The sequence below is a fragment of the Salvelinus alpinus genome, chromosome 2, assembly GCF_045679555.1.
Source record: "Salvelinus alpinus chromosome 2, SLU_Salpinus.1, whole genome shotgun sequence".
Classification (NCBI taxonomy): Eukaryota; Metazoa; Chordata; class Actinopteri; order Salmoniformes; family Salmonidae; genus Salvelinus; species Salvelinus alpinus.
The window spans coordinates 45,973,559-45,984,774 of NC_092087.1; the positions used below are offsets into that span (position 1 = coordinate 45,973,559).

General features: G+C 43.6%; 1 long non-coding RNA gene across 1 annotated transcript; it reads right to left on the reverse strand.

Annotated features, from left to right (window-relative positions):
- Positions 1–424: 424 nt before the first annotated feature.
- Positions 425–1,476, reverse strand: LOC139563113 (uncharacterized). Its single transcript, XR_011672493.1, has 2 exons — positions 696–1,476; positions 425–593 (listed from the first exon to the last, which is right to left on the reverse strand). It is a non-coding gene; the product is annotated as an uncharacterized lncRNA (long non-coding RNA).
- Positions 1,477–11,216: the final 9,740 nt, after the last annotated feature.

Genomic DNA, 11,216 nt, shown 5'->3' on the forward strand with positions numbered 1-11,216 from the left:
TCTCTCCTTTTTTTCCTTTCCCCCGACTCTCTCTCTTTCCCTATCCCCCGACTCTCTCCCTATCTCCTGACAATCTCTCTCTCTCCTCTCTTTCCCTGTCTCCTCTCTCCCACCTCCACAGACCGGACATTGCCTTTAATGTAAAAAGATATGCATCAATTGATTTGACGCATAATTCAATACATTGCATTAAAGGCAAAAAAAGTTGGTAATAAAATGGAAATTGGTAAATTGATGAAATACTTAAAAATAAAGGAGCCGCACACTCTAGGAGCTCAGATGCAACAATTTAATTACCAACGTTTCGACAGCCAAGCTGTCTTCATCAGGGTATAATCACAAACACTGCGGGATGACTCGTTTATATATATATATGTCACGGTTTTCTAAAATAGAACCCAGAAGCAGACCAGGACAAGGAGAGTAGGACGAAGGTGAGTATTTATTTACAAGTTTAAACGTAGAGGTAGAAAGATCCAGGTGGCGGAGCGGGCAGCGGAGGTGAGTTGATGGGAGTGAATAGGCAGATCCAAGGGAGTAACAGAAGCCACCGACGACCAGGCAGGGATGGGGTGAGTGTTCCGGGTGAATGACTGTAGACAGAACAAACGGAGGTAAGTTCAAGGCAAGCAAGACGTACAAAACAACAAAACAAACTCTATCAAACTGGAGGCTGATACGCTGGCACAACATACTGTTCATGGCTAACGATCCGGCAGGGACTGGATGTCAGGTCAGAGCTTATGAAGTGGAGGGGTGATGATCAGGACCAGGTGTGCAGATAGCTGATGGGATACAGGTGCGGGTAATCAGAGATCTCCCAACTAGCTACGTCGCCCGGCAACCAGACAGGGTGCGTTCCAGGACACCGGAAAAACACTCCAGGACAGAACACAGGCAAAAACAGACTCAGGAAGCGGGATTCGTGACAATATAGTGTCAAAAGACACACAGGTGTCTGTTATCATGGCCAAGAGTGGCCTAATATCATTGGTTAATTCTCAAATATTAAAATCGCATACAAAGAGCAGCATACAAAAAACAAATGGATAGCATACGATCATAGATTCATTTTAGACTACACAAGCTTACAAACAATTACAATGGCAAAGTCACAAGAATTGCTTCAGATCAAAGTCTACGTTGAGACCGAAGGGAGCAAGGGTCTTTAAGTTAAAGATCCAGGCAGCCTCTCGTTTTAACAATAAACTATCAAGGGCACCCCTCTCTCCAACCTCCACAGACTGGACATTGCCTTTAATGTAAAAAGATATGCATCAATTGATTTGACGCATTATTCAATACATTGCATTCAAGGCAAAAAAAGTTGGTAATAAAATGGAAATTGGTAAATTGATGAAATACACCTTGAAGGGTTTTCCAAGTATTGAAGGAGTTCCCACATATGCTGAGCACTTGTTGGTTGCTTTTCCTTCACTCTGCAGTCCAACTCATCCCAAACTATCTCCTCTTCGTCTGAGGAGGAGTAGGAAGGATCGGACCAATGTGCAGCGTGGTAAGTGTTCGTCATTTATTTAAAATGCACTGAACACTAAAATACAAAATAAACAAACAAAGAACAACCAAAACAGTTCCGTCTGGTAACTAATACAAAGACAGAAAACATAGAATGCCCAGCCCAACTCATGCCCTGACCAAACTAAAATAGAGACATAAAAAAGGAACTAAGGTCAGGACGTGGCAATTGGGTTGAGGTCGGGTGATTGTGGAGGCCAGGTCACCTGATGCAGCACTCCATCACTCTCCTTCTTACACAGCTTGGAGGTGTGTTGAGTCATTGTCCTGTTGTAAAACAAATGACAGTCCCACTAAGCACAAACCAGATAAGATGGCGCATCGCTGAAGAATGCTGGTTAAGTGTGCCTTGAATTCTAAATAAATCAGACAGTGTCACCAGTAAAGCACCCACACACCTCCTCCTCCATGCTTCACGGTGGGAACTACATATGTGGAGATCATTCGTTCACCTACTCTGCGTCTCACAAAGACACAGCGGTTGGAACCAAAAATCTCAAATTTGGACTCATCAGACCAAAGGACAGATTTCCACCGGTCTAATGTCCATTGCTCGTGTTTCTTGGCCTAAGCAAGTTTATTCTTATTATTGGTGTCCTTTAGTGGTTTCTTTGCAAACCACCCATTGAACTACAGCACTACAGCACTATTTCCCACACATTCAAAATCGACATGCACACACCTCCTGTGCTATCTCACAACTTATGACCATTCAGAGCACCAACATTGTCTATGCCATAGCATTCATACTACAGTATGTCACAACTTGTATGCAAGAGAAACCAGCCACACAGACTTGACACGCCTCAAACACCTCTACACAATAAAAACATATTCAAAAATGAACACTAAACACACCTGGTCCAACACTTTCAAACACACCCCACAACCTCCCTCAGCATCACCGGTCTGGAGATGAAAGCCTCCTGGACCTCAGCCCAGAGAAGAGTTGCTGAATCCAGGTGAATAGCCAAACTCAAGATCTTGGCTAGGGTTAGGAAGGGTTCGGTTTGTGTTAAGGTTTGGAATGAGGCTAGGGTTAGAGTTGGGTCTTAGGTAAGGGTTGAACCGGAATGTGGACTTGAAGGTTGAGTTAGGGTCGAGCTGGAAGTGGACATGAAGCTAGGGATAGGGCCTCAACCCTAGACATTACCCTAATCTAATTAAACATTAATTAATTTCCCCCCTTCCCCTTCTACATGGCAAAAAGTTTGGCCTCACTTGAAGCCTAACATAGAATTAGGTGATTTTGAGTGACACCGGCCTACACCTGAATGCAAGCCTACACCTGACCATGTGAAATAAACTCAACAAAACTTAGTCCCACAGAGAACAAGGCATTTCTTCCATAGAAAAGCACTACTTACAGCCCTTACATAATTTTGACGCCACCGTGGACAGCGATTGCGCTAGCGTACCATCCTTACATAAAACCCATCGTCACCTTATAGGGATGCCCTGTGTTGAGGTTCAGCTTCCTGTGGCGACAGGACGTGGCTTATGACCTCAACATGGTCCTTCGTTCTCTTCCTGCAGGTACACGAAAATACTGTCCGTGTGTAACGGCAGTCTAAGTCGTCCTCCTCCTCAGACGAGGAGAGGCGAGAAGGATCGGAGGACCAATGTGCAGCGTGGTAAGTTTCCATAATTTAATGACATGAAAACTAGACAAGAATACAAAACAACAAAAGTACTAACCGTCACAGTCCCGTGTGGCACAAACACTGACACAGGAGACAACCACCCACAAAATCCCACCACAAAACAAGCCACCTATATATGATTCTCAATCAGGGACAACGATTGACAGCTGCCTCTGATTGAGAACCATATTAGGCTGAACACAGAAACAGACAAACTAGACACACAACATAGAATGCCCACCCAGATCACGTCCTGACCAACACTAAAACAAGCACAACACATAAGAACTCCGGTCAGGACGTTACACCGTGTCCTACTTGAATTTGGAGTTCAGAAATTCAAGTAGTGTAACGTGTGCACTGGAAGTCGCGAAGCAAGTTTAGAGAGTAAATACATTTAATGAATGAACGAAACATAATATCAAACACGAACAACGCACAGACATGAAACTGAAACAGAAACAATAACGCCTAGGGAAGGAACCAAAGAGTGACATAAATAGGACAGGTAATCAAGGAGGTGATGGAGTCCAGGTGAGTGTCATGAGGCACTGATGCGCGTGGTGACAGGTGTGCGCAATAATCAGCAGTCTGGTGACCTAAAGGCCGGAGAGGGAGCACCCGTGATAGTACACCCTCCCTGATATAGGGCTGCAGCCGTAATACGCCGACCAAAATGACGATCCCTGTGATCAGGAGCGGACCGGTCACCTCTGCTGAGGCGCGGGAACCTGTCGATCCGGCTGAGGCGCGGGAGCATGGTGACCTAGAGCGGCAGAGAGAGCAAACATGGCAGTACCCCCTCCCTGGTGCGCGGGTCCAGCTGCAGGACGCCAACCAAAGGTACGATCCCGGGGATCAGGAGCGGACCAGTCGCCTCCGCTGAGGCTCAGAAACCTGATGAACCGGCTGAGGTGTGAGATCCTGACGAGCCAGCTGAAACTCCTCGGTTGCTTTGGCCGAGGCACGGGAACCTGTTCACCCAGCTGATGCATGGGAGCCTGTCGAGCCAGCTGAGGCATGGGAGCCTGTCGAGCCAGCTGATGCATGGGAACCTGTCAAGCCAGCTGAGTCATGAGAGTCCGACGAACCGGTAGCTCCGGTACTGACACCCGGACCCGACATCCCCCTCCAACACACACAAAAATAATAAACACTCCCTGATGCTTCCCATTGGAGAGGCGTTATTCTGTAACGTGTGCGCTGGGAGTCGAGAAGCAAGTTCAGGGAGTGAATACATTTAATGAATGAACGAAACGTAATACAAAACAAGAAACACGAACAACGCAGACATGAAACTGAAACAGAAACAATAACGCCTTGGGAAGGGACCAAAGGGAGTGACATAAATAATACAGGTAATCAAGGAGGTGATGGAGTCCAGGTGAGTGTCTTGAGGCGCTGATGTGCATGACGATGGTGACAGGTGTGTGCAGTAATCAGCAGCTTGGTGACCTAAAGGCCGGAGAGGGAGAACATGTGACAAGTAGCCTACTGGAATAGGCCTACCGTGAAAACTGGAATTTCCTCAATTTGGTGCTTGAAAAGTCCAAATTATTGTATCCAATTCATAAGTTCTCCTGCTCCTTTATAATTATATGTGATTTCTTTTTTTCTCAGTATTTGTGAGAAGTGTGGCTACGTTAGTTTGTTTCATGCCGCTTCAATTGAAGGGTGTTGCGATACTCTTTTGTGGTAAAACCACATGCAGGTATTATGAAGACGACAACATCTAATGCTGGCTTCAGCTTGGCCTTCCATTACAAAAGGAACCTAGTTTTGGTCGCTTTCTCATAAAAACAGCGATGGTGAGATTAATGGTACCGCTATTGATGGTTTTATTATGTGTGCTTGCGTCGGCCACATAGGCTATAGAAAAATCATCATGCATGCATACAATTTATTTAGTCTGGCAAGTCCACATTAATCTCACATATTTTAGAATGTAATAATAATGTGAATATCAATGCATTGGCAATGCCTAAAATGTTCATTTTTCTTAAAGAGGTAATGGCCTACTTCTTTTTTTGTTGTACTTCTACCCCTTTTTCGTGATATCCAATTGGTAGTTACAGTCTTGTCGCATCTCTGCAACTCCCCTACGGACTGAACCCCTGGATTGAACCCAGGTCTGTAGTGACGCCTCAAGCACCTTGGCACTCCAATTTGACAAAGTATGTTGCAGTTTAGCTATCTACATAAAGTTCACACTACTATACTTTGCTCATGTTTTGGTTAATGTTGTTCTTCATCCTGTGTATTTTCAGGATCTACATAAAGGATTGTGAGCTGGAGGGGCAGCTGTCACCTGCATGGGTGAGAAAGAAGTGGGAAAGCCATAAGCAAAACATACACGGTATGTTATCTTCACATTTATTGCTGTACTGTGCTTGGTTAATAAAGTTCCCCTTTTCTCGAAGAGCAACAACACTTTCACATCTATTTCCTATTCTTCACCGGCATATTCATGTACTGTAAGTGTGAAGATATACATGTTAGAAAGGTGCAAATATTCCAGAGAAATGTACTGCATAATATAATTTACAGGGCTTTACATGTAGTATGTTTGATGCTGAAAGCCATCCTTTTCCATAATTTTCCGGAGTTGAAAGCTCCCCCCATTGGAGTCAGCACAGAGGGAGGGGAGGCCACAGCCGCATCCTGGAAGTGGTATGCAGTGATGGATGAGGTGCTGGGGGGCTGCCACTCCATCATCCCACTGTTCATCATCTCCTCATCATCTCTGTGGGCTGTGAGCTCCTCTGGAAAAGGAGCGGGAGAAGGAGGTCACTGCCTGGGAGGCACACCTTATTGCCCTTTTAGAGGCCATGACTAAGAAGTCGTTTTATGTATTTTGTATGCATTTTATTTATAGCTATTAATTTACTCATGTTGTACTGTTTTTGGTGATGTCCTTTTTTTATACACAACGTGGATTTCTGTTCTCATTGAAAAGTGCTTCTTGTTTGTAATAAAATATATCTTACAAATACAATCAAATCGAATATATTTCACAAGACATTCGTCTTGCGCTGTTGGTGGTAAGTACACTTGATTCAGAAGCCCTCATTTTCTCTGGTCATAGGAACAACATGAATTTGTGCATGAGGCATAAGTAACGTAATTTTCGCCATCAGGTGGAAAACGGTGTCCCCTCTCTCTGGTCAGTCTCACCAGAGGAAAGGAGAGAGCAGGGACCGTGAGAGGTGGACCTTCTGCTGCTCACTTCCTTCGCTGAGACTGACCATCAGATGCAGGTACCATCAGTTCAGTAAAATAAAAAAGCAAATTATTTCAATTTATGCTCAGCTGTGTCTCACAAGTGACACAACAACTGATCTATTTTGTTATCAAAGCTTGAGTTTTGAAATATAATCTGGTCAGAGTTTTGGTAAAAAGCGATGGGGCTGGAGAAATGTAACCACTCTCAAATTCTTGCAAGGACTGACCATCCATGGTATAGAAAGTATAGTTTTAACCATGTTTCTGAATCACCCATCCCGGTATCGGGATAATTGTCATCAGCAACACTGAATAGCATAGCGCCACAGTCAAATAATATTACTAAAGAATATTCATATTCATGAAATCACAAGTGCAATATCGCAAAACACAGCTTAACCTTTTGTTAATCCACCTGTCGTCTCAGATTTTGAAATTATGCTTTACAGCGAAAGCAATACAAGCATTTGTGTAAGTTTATCGATCGCTCGACAAAACATTAAGTAGACTTAGCATCAGGTAACTTGGTCACGAAAATCAGAAAAGCAATCAAATTAATCGTTTACCTTTGATGATCTTCGGATGTTTTCACTCACGAGACGCCCAGTTAGACAACAAATGTTCTTTTTGTTCCATAAAGATTATTTTTATATCCAAATACCTCCGTTCGTTTGGCGCGTTATGCTAAAAAATCCACAGGAAAAAGCGGTCACGACAACGCAGACGAAAATTCCAGATAATATCCATAATGTCCACAGAAACATATCAAACGTTTTTTATAATCAATCCTCAGGTTGTTTTTCAAATATCTATTCGATAATATATCAACCGGGAGTGTTGGTTTTTAAAATGGACCGGGAGAAACAATGGCCGCCTTTCTCTGTTGCGCAAAACTCACTCTGAGAGCCCCCACCTATCCACTTACGCAATGTGATCGTTCTCGCTCATTTTTCAAAATAAAAGCCTGACACTATGTCTAAATGCTGTTGACACCTTAGGGAAGCCATAGAAAAAGGAATCTGGTTGATATCCCTTTGAATGGGTGATAGGGATGCATAAGAACAGAGAGGTTTCAAAAAAAGAGGCACTTCCTGATTGGATTTTCCTCAGGTTTTCGCTTGCAATATCAGTTCTGTTAAACTCACAGACAATATTTTGACAGTTTTGAAAACTTTAGAGTGTTTTCTATCCTAATCCGACAATTATATGCATATTCTAGTTTCGGGGGCTGAGAAATAGGCAGTTTCAAATGGGTACGTTTTTTAGCCAAAAATGAAAATACTGCCCCCTATACTTAAGAAGTTATTAAATGTACAATGCAGCCGTTTTGATCTCAATATCAAATAATGTGTGGGTAACAATGAAGTATGAATACCTTATGTCAAATATCGCTTCTTACCAAAATGTCATTCTTCAATCAAGACTGTCTGGGAGTGGTCTGAGTGGGGAGGAGAAAACTGAAAATTAATTGTTATTGGCAGAGAGTTTGGGAACTCTTTCTTATTGGTGAATTAACAAATGTATCGCATGGTGATGTCACCATGGATAGGCCAATGCTCTTCCCACCTAAACAGGCTGATGTTTCAGGCGTCCTTTTCAAACAGCTCTTACACTAAAATTGCATTGTTACACCCTGATCTGTTTCACCTGTCTTTGTGATTGTCTCCACCCCCCTCCAGGTGTCGCCCATCTTCCCCATTATCCTCTGTGTATTTATACCTTCTCTGGTTGTCTGTTGTCTGTTTTGATCCGTCAAGCCTACCAGCGTTTTTCCCTCTGTTCCTGTCTCTCGATTATTACTGTTTTCTAGTTTTCCCGGTGATGACCTTTGCTGCCTGCCCTGACCCTGAGCCTACCTGCCGTCCTGTACCTTTGCCCCACCGATCTGGATTACTGACCTCTGCCTACCCTGATCCTGAGCCTTCCTGCCGTCCTGTACCTTTGCCAAACTGATCTGGATTACTGACCTCTGCCTACCCTGATCCTGAGCCTTCCTGCCATCCTGTACCTTTGCCCCACCTTTCTGGATTATTGACCCCTGCCTGCCCTTAACCTGTCTTTTTCCTGCCCCTGTTGGATTAATAAACTGTTACTTCGACATTGTCTGCATCTGGGTCTTACCTGAAATGTGATACATTGTCATAACTTTCACAATTTCACAGTATTATTCCAACCTCATAGTGTGGAAATGTATATAAAACACAGGAAATAAATAATGTTTGTTGACAGCACTGGGTCTTGAAATATGTAAACCAATTTCCAATGTTGAATTCACCCAATAATAACATCACGAAGGGTGCTGCAAAATGATATATGACACAGGCAGGGGAGTATCAGTAAAGACTGGTTTAGCCCTAAAACTGGGAACTATACCATGACTCATTGACAGATGGTTAAATAGACAGCAATCATATTTTCACAATCATAAAGTATTAATGCAAGGAGCTAAAGTGGAACACTAGTTTGTAAATCCCCAAGACCAAAGGCAGATGGTATAGGCCTAAGAAGTGGAGAGACAACTGGCAGAAGACTATATCAGACAGTTAATGAAAGAAAGACATACAGAACTTATGTTCCTCAGATGTAAAGATGGCCAGGCATTAGCAGCGCCAGGCACAGGGCAGATGTCAGTGCCAGCCAGGGGATGCAGACTCTCTCTCTCTCTCACACACACACACACACACACACACACACACACACACACACACACACACACACACACACACACACACACACACACACACACACACACACACACACACACACACACACACACACACACACACACACACACACACACACACACACACACACACACACATTACCAGGAGTTCAGTGCTGCTACGGTGGCTGGCTGGCTGCCCATAGTGATGCCACCTGTACCAGAATGCTGCATGATTAAACCTTGAGAAACCCTTGGCTCAAACTCCGCAATGACTCACTTTCCTGTACGGAGTGAGTGGATATAAGTTCTCTTATCGTGGGAGGACTGGGGAGCGTTGGGCTGAGGGCTGGACTAAACATGGAGAAGGACTTGGATTCTTGGGGTAGAGGACAGCATAGATAAGGATGGATAGGGACGAATAGAGGAAAGCATGTACAAAGGGGTGCGAAGCAGAGGAGAAAACAGAAGGCAGTCAGTGACACTGTGCATTACCTTGATGTAGCTGTCCAGCTGGTGTTAGACGCATCGATACCCCGATGAAGATTGACAGGGGCGTCCTGTGGGGAAGGAGGCGCTAACCACCTGAGTGACCTCTTGGAAGCTGAAGACCCGGACACCAAACTTCTCATAGAGCTGTAGGAGCTCCTCACTGGGCCTGGCGTCACCCTCACTCAGGATACAGCCCACCGCATAGCTACACATAATTTCATTCAAATTATGTTGAACCAATGTGGAATAGACGTTGAATTGACATCTTTGCCCAGTGGGACAGTCTGTTTGCATTTGATGTGATTGCAGTTAGTTTCTATTAGGCTGTTGCCTATTGGTGGTGTTTGCTTTCTGAATAATCAAATCAAATTTAAAATCAAATCAAATATTATTTTGTTTGTTACAGTGAAATGCTTACTTACAAGCCTTTAAACAACAATATAGTTTCTAGAAAAATAAAAGGAACAAACAATTAAAAGCAGCAGTAAAATAACAATAGCATGGCTATATACAGGGGGTACCAGTTAAGAGTCAATGTGCGGGGACACCGGTTAATCGAGTTAATTGAGGTAATATGTACATGTAGGTAGAGTTATTAAAGTTACTATGCATAGATAATAAACAGAGATAGCGGTAGCATAAACGAGAGAGGCAATGCAAGTAGTCTGGGTACCCATTTGATTAGAGGTTCAGGAGTTTTATGGCTTGAAGGTTGAAGCTGTTTAGAAGCTTCTTGGACCTAGACATGGCGCTTTAAAGCTTGGTCACAAATTGGTCTTCCAAATGGACAATGATCCCAAGCATACTTCCAAAGTTGTGGCAAAATGGCTGAAGGACAACAAAGTCAAGGTATTGGAGTGGCCATCAGAAAGCCCTGACCTCAATCCACTTAGAAAAATTGTTTGCAGAACTGAAAAAGCATGTGCGAGCAAGGAGGACTACAAACCTGACCAGCTCTGTCAAGAGGAATGGGACAAAATTCACCCAACTTATTGTGGGAAGCTTGTGGAAGGCTATCCAAAACATTTTACCCATGTTAAACAATTTAAACACAATACTACCAAATGCTAATTGAGTGTATGTAAACTTCTGACTCACTGGGAATGTGGTGAAAGAAATAAAATCTGAAATAAATCATTCTCTCTACTATTATTCTGACATTTCACATTCTTAAAATAAAGTGGTGATCCTAACTGACCCAAGACAGGGAATTTGTACTATGATTAAATGTCAGGAATTGTGAAAAACTGAGTTTAAAGGTATTTTGCTAAGGTGTATGTAAAGTTCCGACTTCAACTGTACTTGTCTCGTAGCGAGCAAAGCAGTAATTTAGCTTGTCTGGTAGGCTCGTGTCACTGGGCAGCTCACGGCTGTGCTTCCCTTTTTTGTCTGTAATAGTTTGCAAACCCTGCCGGTGTAGTACGATTCAATCTTAGTTCTGTATTGGCGCTTTACTTGTTTGATGGTTCGTCAGAGGGCATAGCAGGACTTCTTATAAGCTTCCGGGTTAGAGTCCCGCTCCTTGAAAGCGGCAGCTTTCCCCTTTTGCCTGTAATCCATGGCTTCTGGTTGGGGTATGTGCGTGCAGTCACTGTGGGGATGACGTCATCGATGCACTTATTGATGAAGCCAGTGACTGATGTGGTGTACTCCTCAATGCC